A 10,859-nucleotide genomic window follows, 5' to 3' on the forward strand; every position below is an offset into this window, starting at 1 on the left:
ACAGTTCTATCGTTAGTTTTTCTAACCTTGCTGCGAATGACCTGACATTTTCGTTATCTCTCTGGCGACATGCGTTAAATTCCGATTGTACTGCGCATAGCGAACGTTTTTCCTTAAATAGTGCTAGTAGTAGTGTTTTTAATGAGTCAAAACTGCCTATGTCTCGATATTCTAGTTCTATTGCCGCCCGTTTCTTAAGTTTTGTCCCTAAAATTGCTCGCAATAGTAGTGGTCGTTCACCTACGGAAACTAATTCTGATGCGATCTCGCATGATTTCAAGAAAGTGGTTAACTCGCTAGCTGATTCTCCGCCGAAGTCTTTTACTAATGAGAGCGCTTTTAGTACGGTTACGTTGCCCGTTGCTCGGTCGCTACCGTTGGTTGTCATGTTTCGATTTTCTAGTAGACTGAAGTCGATATTTTTAATACTGAATTCTCTCTGTATAATTATATTATCATAACCTTCACTATCGCTCGACGGGTCGCTGTCTAGGTTTATGTACGGTGCGGCTATACGTGTTCGCCGCGATGCCGGTGGATCGGAGTAAGGCGTTTCTCTTTTCCCAGTGACTATGTGGGATTTATCGAATATTGACTCAAAAGATCTTGAGATACGTTTATGGTAAGGTAAACGCACGCGTTTCATATCTTCGCCTTTCTCCGACATACAAGATTCTGGTTACAGTTTTTCCAATTTAAATATAATTTCTGCACTTACAATATTAGAAGTCGCATTTCGCTTGGCTCTGCTCGGTCGTTGGTCCTCGGACTGCTGACTGCTGCAACTATAGCCCTTTTGACTTCTGTTAGCTCCTGTCCTAGGTCGCCGGAAAGGAAGTCTGGAGTGGTTGGCCTCCTAAGATTGTTCCTCAGATTGCCGACCGTTGCTGGATCCTCCTTCAGATTGGTCCTCAGACTGCTGAACGTTGCTGGATCCTCCCTCAGATTAGTCCTCAGACTGCTGAACGTTGCTGGATCCTTTTTGGATTAGTTCTCTGACTACCAAATGTTGATGGATCCTTCTTCAGATTAGTCCTCAGACTACTGAGTGTTGCTGGGTCCTTTTTGGATTAGTTCTCTGACTACCAAATGTTGATGGATCCCACCGCTGCCACCAAATTGTTGTGCCGCAGCCGGTTACTGAGAACCTTTTTCTTTATTTTCACAATTACAGAGAGTAATAATATATTGACATAGTTGCACGCGTACTCATTCTGCCCGCGTGGGGCGGTGTCCGGAGTTTTTATGTTGTATCTCTTGCTGACTAAGCATTGGCAGGTCGATTGCCTCGCTTTAGCAATTCGCTGAGGCAATCTTATGAAGGTTGTTGCCTTGGCCAAATGCTTAGTTGCAACTTCCGGACACCACACCAGCATATCGAGTAAAATAATCATGAATATGTAGTGCCTGCAGAATGTTTCCTCAATGATGGTTATAACTATGCTTTAGAAACAGCCGAATGTAAAGAAGTCATAAAACCTGATTGTTATTTACAAGATAAACATATTAATTTATTTCACGAAATTATGAACAGAAATCTAAACGAGCGTGAAATATACAACTTTGCTCAAGATACTGGTTACGTTCGAGCTTTTTTGAGTAATTTACAAGAGATCCCAGAACATGAGACGAATATTCAGATAATATACACTGGTGAAATTGGAAAAAAGGTAGTAGGACATTGGATTTGCACAAGATCTGATGGTAACGGCAATGTACACATTTATGATAGTTTTAATGCTAATCATTTGAACCATGATGTAATAGATTATTTGAATGCCCTTTACAAATATAATAAGAAATATATATTTCACAGAGTACAATATCAACAATGCGTTTGATTGTGGAGCATTTGCAATTTATTTTGCAACATTACTCTGCTATAACAAGGAACCAAGCGAGCAACGAGCATACGATGTTGGTTTAATGCGACGCCATATAGCAAACATTTTGATAAGTAGAAAACTATTGAATTTCCCTGAAAACGTATAATCTTCTTAAAACTTACTAAAAATAATGATAATAATATACTGCAACTAACGAATCGGGAATTTCTTTGTGTGGCTCGTGGAGAGTCACACACCAAATAAAAAAAACATTAATAGCTATAGGTACTACTAGTCATGCGTAGCACTAACCCTTTCGCAAGAGCAGTCCTATCCGCGAGCTCGCGAAGCGAGCGAGCAAAAACAACCCTACTCGCGAGCAACAATAACCCTCTAGTTTTTATTTTTTCAATTCTCTGGTTCTATGATAGCAATGCACCTGTTTAAAACAATTGCAAAATAAACTATGAAAACAAATATTTTCTCAACTGAAATCATTTTTATTAAATACTCTTATCGTTTCACTATGATATACTTTAATGAAAAACTTGTGCCTTTGGGTAATCGGATAGTGTTTTCATTTTCTTAGTATTAAAAATCTTAAGCTTAATAAATGTGGATTCGAAAATATCGTTTATCTCGCACTTTCTAAAACCATTGTGACCTTATTTGTGGAAAAGTAACATAAAGTCGCAAATTTTTGGATTATAACCAAACAAAAATCGGTGGCACCCATAGGGTCTCAATAATATGTATACAAAAAAAATTAATAATTAGCTTTGTATTTTTTATCATTTAAAGTAATGTACTCACCGCACTGAATAATATTTACACTATGAAACTTTTGAAAATCAAGGAGTGCATATACACAAAAACAACAAAGAAATGAGAAAAAATGTTTTCCTTCAATAGTGTATGTCGCAGTTGTTTCCAATGTCAGTGTTTGTGCTTAGGTTCTATTATAATCTCTACGATCGATGCATTATTACTGTAACGTATTAATACTGCAATGTATTTCAATACACATCGATTTTTTAAAATGACATTACCATAATAAACGAATTATTGCCACGTCTTGGGGATTTAGCACCACTGTGCGACGTACGATAGCGTAGCGGCTATCGGCACGTGCAATAAAACATTGGGCATGCAAATGGACGGGTCATTATTGGGCGATCGACAGCGAAGCTATTTTTCAGAAAGCTGTTTTTAGCGCGTCCAATTCATAGTTTTTTACTTTGTCAACACGCGTTGTCCGAGAAAGTGTCGACTTTCAGCTCAATAGTAATGACCTGTCATAAACCTCTCCATAGAGAACAACCCCGGGAACGGCCAGCAAATGCTGGTACAATAAACTCCGAGTTTCCAAAACGAGGGCCGTCCTGTCGGTCGATGCAGGACGAAACTAGAAGGGTCTCACAGACGGGCCTACCTGGGCCTACCCACACATTTGAAATGTCTGCCACGCGCCTCTGACGTCACCAAGGCTGTCTGATGTAGGACGCACTGTGATTTCACCCTAACGGCTATACTCTTTAGACGACGCGCAACGCTCACGACATACCAACTTGACGGCGTCCTTAGAATGGATTACTAAGATTGGAACTTGGATTTTCTTTTTTGAATTACATGAAAAGTGTTTAGAATTTCTGGTTTCCTCAGATGAAGTTCAGCCGTACTGTGTTGCGGACAGAATGGCGTTTTTCTGTATTCTTTGTAGGTTTAAGTTATTGTATTGACGTAGTTATAAATAAAGCGTTGGATTACTTGTTATAAATGATAATTGTACAGGGGACCGCGGAGAGAGCGAGAATTTGTTATGTTTAATCTCCTGAACTCAACGACAATCGTTTCACCGACACGACTTCATCGACATCTAACTTCATTGACAATATTAACTCACCGCTATTTTGAGACCACCGACAGTCATTTCATCGCGACAATTATTTCACAAACAAACGTTTTCATTGATACAGAGTTTCTCTGATAATAGCTTCAACAACAATTTATAATTGTTGATATAGACTGTTATTTTTATTCAACTAGTGATAATATATTTACATGCGTGTAGTTATCGGTACACAACAATGTATCATGACATCTATATTTATTTCATTACTAAATAAATAAATAAATAGCAATGCTACTGATATACCAGTAGTTGTCGTTAAGTATTAACTACTGGTATATCAGTAGTATTGCTATTTTTCTATCCAAGGAAATAAATATCGATGTCATGATACATTGTTGTGAACCGATAACTACACACATGTAAACAGATTATCACTAGCTGAATGAAAATAACAATCTACATCAACAATTATAAATTGTTGTTGAAACTATCATCGGAGGAACTCTGTATCAATGAAAACGTTTGTTGGTGAAATAATCGTCGCAATGAAATGCCTGTCGGGGAAATGACTGTCGGTGATCTCAAAATGTCGGTAAGTTAATATTGTCAACGGAGTTAGGTCTCCATGAAGTCGTGTCGGTGATACGATTGTCGTTGAAATTGTCGGTGAGTAAGGAGTAACACAAACCATCAAAGTCCTACTCAGTGTAATTTCAGCTTGTGAAACACAATTTATGTGTGTGATATTCTAGCATCTGTCAATAAGAAATTTACACACTTCAATTTTCAATATTAAGGTTTTTTATTTTAATGATTATGATTGTAGACTTTCCAAACTTGGTATTGTGACCAAGTTATGTTGTCACAACTGCCGCGACGTGTTGCCATAGGTTATAAGCATAGTCAATAAGAGTAGGATATTGTAACCGTAATTATTAATAATATTCGATAGATATAAGTAGTCATACTTCGCTCCGATCATCAAATCCGATGCTCACGTCATACCATACCCCCATTCTTATCTTAACCCTTGTATAATAATCATATCTTAATGTATTCCCCATAGCAGTATCACGTAGCATTCCCCGTAATTATTAATCGCGTATCTCATAACATCCGCAGCGTTATGTCTAACGACACATCGCGTAGAACATAAGACACCTATATATTCGATCTCACGAACCCAAAAACAGTTCTGTTAGTTCAGTTATACGGACACATTCAGACTATCACTTTCGTTCAAGACTCCAGCGAGGCTCGCCGACACCTGGATGTCCCGGTCCGGACTCCGACGAGTCCTCGCTCTCATCCGCCTTTTGAGCGGTCCTGCTATATCACGCGCTTCTAATTCATTGTAATTCCATTTCGTACGTTACAAATATATTCCCAGTTATTAATTTAATAAGCGAGTCTCGCTTAGTTCTTCTCCCTACATCCTCGCGGTTGTGATACTCTCCTTTTCAATTCGCGTTCTACCTGCTTCTGCATTTCCAACTCGCACGTCTGAGCCTACCCAGTTGCTCAGTGCATTCGTATGGTTCCAACGGGAAACACAGAAGCCTCTCTTTAATTCAATACATATACAGGGTGTTTCGTCTGAAACAGGACACCTAAAGATCTCCTCTATCTCTGAAAATACAAAAAATGTTTTTAACGTAATCTAAATGGTTTGAAAAGACGAATCAGATGGAAGAATCTGTCGTTTTTTATAAATTGTAATTTGTTAATCGTTTTTTCAAGGTCACTCGTGTTTTTTTACATATATACACACATTTTTTGTTGTTGTATGTTATAGCAAACATTATTGTGCATTCATCCATGTTTAATAACACGACCTTGAAATTACCGTGAACTCTAAAACTTGCTAATTAATGCAGAACTTACTTCCAGCGACATTTCAGATTTCAATGGTAACAGAAATTCGACCATGTGTGTGTGTGTGCGTGCGTGCGTGCGTGTGTGTGTGTGTGTGTGTGTGTGTGTGTGTGTAAACTTGTCAATAAAGAAATTGTATCATTCCTCTGTGTACATAGAGAGTGAGAGAGATATGTATTTAAGAGTTTGCTCACTGCTAGATTTCTCAGTGTATCGACAAGCGATCCATAATGCGTTATTCAGAACAGGAGAAAATTCAAATGGTTTTAATTTACGGCGTAGCTCGATAGTGTCTAAGAGAAGCAATACGAATTTACAAAGACAGATTTCCAGAACGTTCTTGTCCTTCACGTTCTGCATACTCAAGTATTGTTAAAACATTTTGTGAGATTGGTAGTGTCAACAGAAACATTCGTGTGAGACGTAAGACTGTTCGTCATGAAGCAAATGTGAACAATATAATCGCTAAAGTTAATCAAAACTCTCATGTTAGTATAAGGCAACTTGGACGTGAAACCGGTATTAGTGTGACAAGCATATTCCGGATTCTTCATTCACAAAATTTCAGCCTTCCATTTATCTTTTCACCAAGAGCTCCATGGGAGAGACTTTGAAAACCGTGTACACTTTTCTGAATGAGGTATACGGAAATATGAAAGTGATGAAATGTTTTTTCAAACAGTATTGTTTACGGATGAAGCATCCTTTACAAATCATGGTCAGGTGAGCCTTGAGAACATGCATGTTAGCGTCAACGTGTTTTAAGCAAAGTCAAGGGCTGATGTCGAGGCGACCCTTAAGATTGGAAGGATTTATGGTAGGACCTGGGCGTACGTGATGACCTGAATAGAGACGGATGAGAATAAACAAAACCGTCCTCGGACGATGGCGGGTGGGCACTTTGGGCCATCCAGCTATCATTCGGGAAGGTCATGTTTATGAGGATGTGACGAGTGAAACTTGCCGAGGGTATGCAACCCAAGGCCACGCTGCCCTAAAGAATTGGGACTTTGTTCCAAGAGAATCTGGCCACGGAATGGGGAAGGCAAGGGTGCCTTGTGGTGAGAGGACTGTGTTAGACCTCACGGCACTTACCCCAGAACTTTCGAAGCGAACGAGTCTTTTTCAATTTTTAACATGCATTATTGGTCGGTTGAAAATCCATGATGGTTTAGACAACTCGATAAGCAGAGACCATGGACCATAAATGTCTGGTGTGGTATTCTAAATAACAGGATAATTGGGCCGCATTTTATCAACAGTACGCAAACTGGGCAGAAGTATGCTGAATTTTTAGAACATATTCTACCAGGTTTATTAGAAGATGTACCATTTAGGAACCGTCTAGTACTGTGGTATCAACACGATGGGTGTCCAGCACACTTTTCCCATATTGCAACACGTGCCCTCAACGAAAAATTCCCAAATCGTTGGATTGGACGCAAGGAACCCGTATCATGGCCGGCTCGTTCACCCGACCTCACCCCACTTGATTTTTTCGTATGGGGGACATTAATGGCTGCGGTTTATCAAGAGCAGCCCACGACGCCAGAAAATATGAAGGAACGAATAATTGCTGCATGTGCTGATATGAAACCTGAAATCATCGAAAGCGCTGTATAATCTGTCGGTTTTCGCCACATGAAATGTATCACAGTGAAGGACATCATTTCGAACATTTATTGCAGTAATAAATGTAATTATTTACAAGTTCAAGTTCATGGTCGAATTTCTGTTACCGTTGAAATCTGAAATGTGGCTGAAAATAAGTTCTGCATTAATTAGCAACTTTTACAGTTCACGGTCATTTCAAGGTCGTGCTATTAAACATGCATGAATGCACAATAATGTTTGCTGTAACATACAACAACAAAAAATGTGCGTATATATGTAAAAAAAACACGAGTGACCTTGAAAAAACGATTAAAAATTACAATTTACATAAAACGATTCTTCCATCTGATTCGTCTTTTGAAACCATTTAGATTACGTTAGAAACATTTTTTGTATTTTCAGAGATAGAGGAGATCTTTAGGTGTCCTGTTTTAGACGAAACACCCTGTATATCAGATTCAACACATTCTCTAATACGAGTATCATATGCCGCGCAGCGCCGCGCGCCGGTCGTCGCTATCAATTACGGAAGCTCGTGCGCGTCAACGAACGCGAAACGGAGGACAACAGCTACTGGGTATCCCCCATCAACCGAGGATCACCAACGACGTGATCTTGCCAGGACGAGTGAGGATCATCCTTCTCTCTACGACAACCCAGCCTGATTCGACTGCAGCCGTCAACGAGCAACGAAAGCAGTTCGCATGAAGGAAGCCTGCCTGTATTCTCCGATCGCCATACTCAACTGTCCGATAAGTCGCTAAACATTTCCCTGCGAAGATTCGCGCCGTCTCAGTTATCTCTGCTCTCGTCCGCCGTTTCGGGCGAATCTACTACCTGTAACCGTTAAGTAGTATACGCATGTTCGCGAAAGTCGTGGTACCCAGTCAGACGTCGGACGTACGTGCCGCGTGGACAAAAGGTTGTATGTATCGCATTTGAGCGTCCAGTAAGGGGAATGGGTCGCGGAACGATAATTTCGCGCAAGTCAGACTCCAGGACGTAACAGCTATATTCAGTGGTCTACACAGAGAAGGGCAACACGATAAAGTTACAATTTATAATTTTTTGCTCTGTAACTGTTTAGTGAATCCTAATAAATTTTGAACATAATTAATTACATAATTTTTCCTATATATAAAAAACTGGCGGTTCCAGTTGCGTTTTTTCAAGGTTTAAATAGGGTTTAAAGTGGAATTTTATGAATTCTCCATAAGAAGACGTGTTAAAATGTGCAAACTTTAAGTTGCTATAATTCTTAAACGGTGCAGTGAATCGAACCCAAACTTTGGTAATTGTATTAATTTAATAAGAATTATATCTTGTCAAATTTTCAAAAATTTTGTTGTGTTTTTATGTACCTCCTTTATATACCTCCAGAACATCCTTAACCAATGCAAGACGCGGGCTACTCCATGCGTTGCGTTTACTTTTAAAGAAACGGCAAAAAATATTGAGGGCATTTCTTTGAGAGTTTTCCCACTATATTATTGTTAAGGAAGGTAACTGCTAAAATTTTAATCAACGACATCTGTGTCATGTAAACGATAATATCTGTACAGTTAGACCTTTGTAAACACTTACCTCATGTTTCACTAGTCAGTAGCAATTTAGTACGCATTGAGACAAGGTCATAACAGTCCGAAAGCAATACGATTTATACAAGCGATTTATTCAATAAATAGTTATAAAGTAAAACCTAAAACGTTTCCAATAATTCATCAATTATCATGTATGAATTGTTAATTTCCTCTTTCTTAAAAATATCGATATTTTTATAATATATATTATGTTGTGACATTGCAAGCCTGCGACGTCACTTCTCCGTTTGAGAAACGGTCAATAACCGTATTGGGAATGGACCGGACCGACCGATAGTGATTACGGAAACCACCCGCAAGATTGAGCGCTCCTTAAGGAAGTTATTAAGATCGAAGATCGCTCCTAATGCCATCTGTTACACGCGCCGAGAGTGGCCACTTTCAGGAACGTGCCTAGGGAGCGACAAATACCGACAATGCGCCCCGCATCATAGGATCAGTCGACGACGAACTATTGCCCATAATCAAAAACATTCCGGATCCGGAGAAGTAGCAAGGGGCACCGCTGCACACGAGCTAATAAACTCGGAGGCGACGATCTGGGACAAAGGAGCCGCCACTGCAGGTCAGCAGCTATTTGGTGGTCCCGCCGTCGTCTCACCTGGCTACAGACGGCTCCGGCAGGGTGGTGCGGAGGAGCGCCTCGGAGGATTGATCCTCCCCGGTCGTCGTAAGACGATCGGTAGTTGGTGTTGGAAAGGTCGGGGGCCCGACGACCTGTTCGGATAGTTCGATCCTGCGGCTAGTCGTAGTCGCGTTGCGGGTGCGCCCCTAGGGAATTTCGGTAGGGCGAAAGGAGTGGGGAGATCGAGAATCGAAGCGCTCCGTCAAGGCAAATCCGCGGATCACTGTCACGCTGGTTATCGAGTAGACGAGTCGTTTCCATAGATCCATCGAACTTCCGAGGTCCGAATTCCGTAGTACAACGGACACGCGACCCGGGTGGTTATTTCCGAGCGAGTGTAGGAACCGAAGGCAGAATTACCGGCCTGAAGTAGAAGGTCCGGCGAGCCTACGTCTACCACGGTAAGTCGACAAGTGATCCTCGGTCGTATTTTAGTGTTGGCTCGATATTTAGTGCGAGGACGAGGCGAGAGCGTATCGTCCTCGAACAATTGGTGATAGCCGAGGCCTTTGGCCTCGTGCTTGGTGCTCGCGTTCTCTTGGAGAACGCTGTGAGCCTTTTCGAGCAGTCTCCCCTTCGATTCGTCGGAAGTCTTCCTTAAGGAGCCGCGTCGGAAAAGGATAGTTTCGATATTAGCGAATTCGGTAGAGTACCGTTGAGTGCGCTCGTCAATCTCGCGACAGTCCGTCGAAACTGCGCCGTACGTCTGCGTCCCGCGAATTCTCGTCTCTCGCGAGACTTGCATTGTACCGTCGTACCGTACTTTCTAGAATCGCGAAATCTAGACTAACGCGCTCCGCGATCGAAGATCCATCGCAAAAGTGTATTAGGAGCGCGGGCTCCCGGGTTGCGGCCACGTGGCCGCCCACCTGTAATTTATCATTTGACACCGAATAAATTAGTTCGAGCCATAATCGTTTCGAGTTTATTTCCGACCTGCGAGAAACGTCCTGCCGCGAGGGCTGTCCCCGTTATCCCCTGTGTCCGAACTCCTGGCCGTTCGTGTCGTAGAATTCTGTCGGCGATTGCGAGAAGAGTCGAAGCTCGTGTTCGACTTCCGCGAACACGAGACTTTGGTGTTCTTTAGTGCGGTACTTCCGAGTACCTGGCGCCCGAACTATTGTTCAGTTAGTGTTCCCTTCGAGTATTCTCGTCAATCGCATTTGTCCCGAGAGGACCGTGTCCGCGCGGCAGCGCACGGCCCGTCCTCAGCGACTGTAAATTCTCGGGGTTGACCCCTTTCGCCGGTCAGAAAGCCGAGTGAAAAGAGGCAACGTTACAATGTATAGTATAAATTTATAACGTATATATTAATACCATTTTAAAAATAAATTAAGAGATTGCACACACAACATAATACCATTTTAAAAATAAATTAAAAGATTGCAACATTCATATTGGCCCCATTTCCATAAATCATGGAAAGAGAAGTAATTGAATAGTAAATAGTAAATACACTAGAAAAA

Source organism: Lasioglossum baleicum, chromosome 2, assembly GCF_051020765.1.
Source record: "Lasioglossum baleicum chromosome 2, iyLasBale1, whole genome shotgun sequence".
NCBI lineage: Eukaryota > Metazoa > Arthropoda > Insecta > Hymenoptera > Halictidae > Lasioglossum > Lasioglossum baleicum.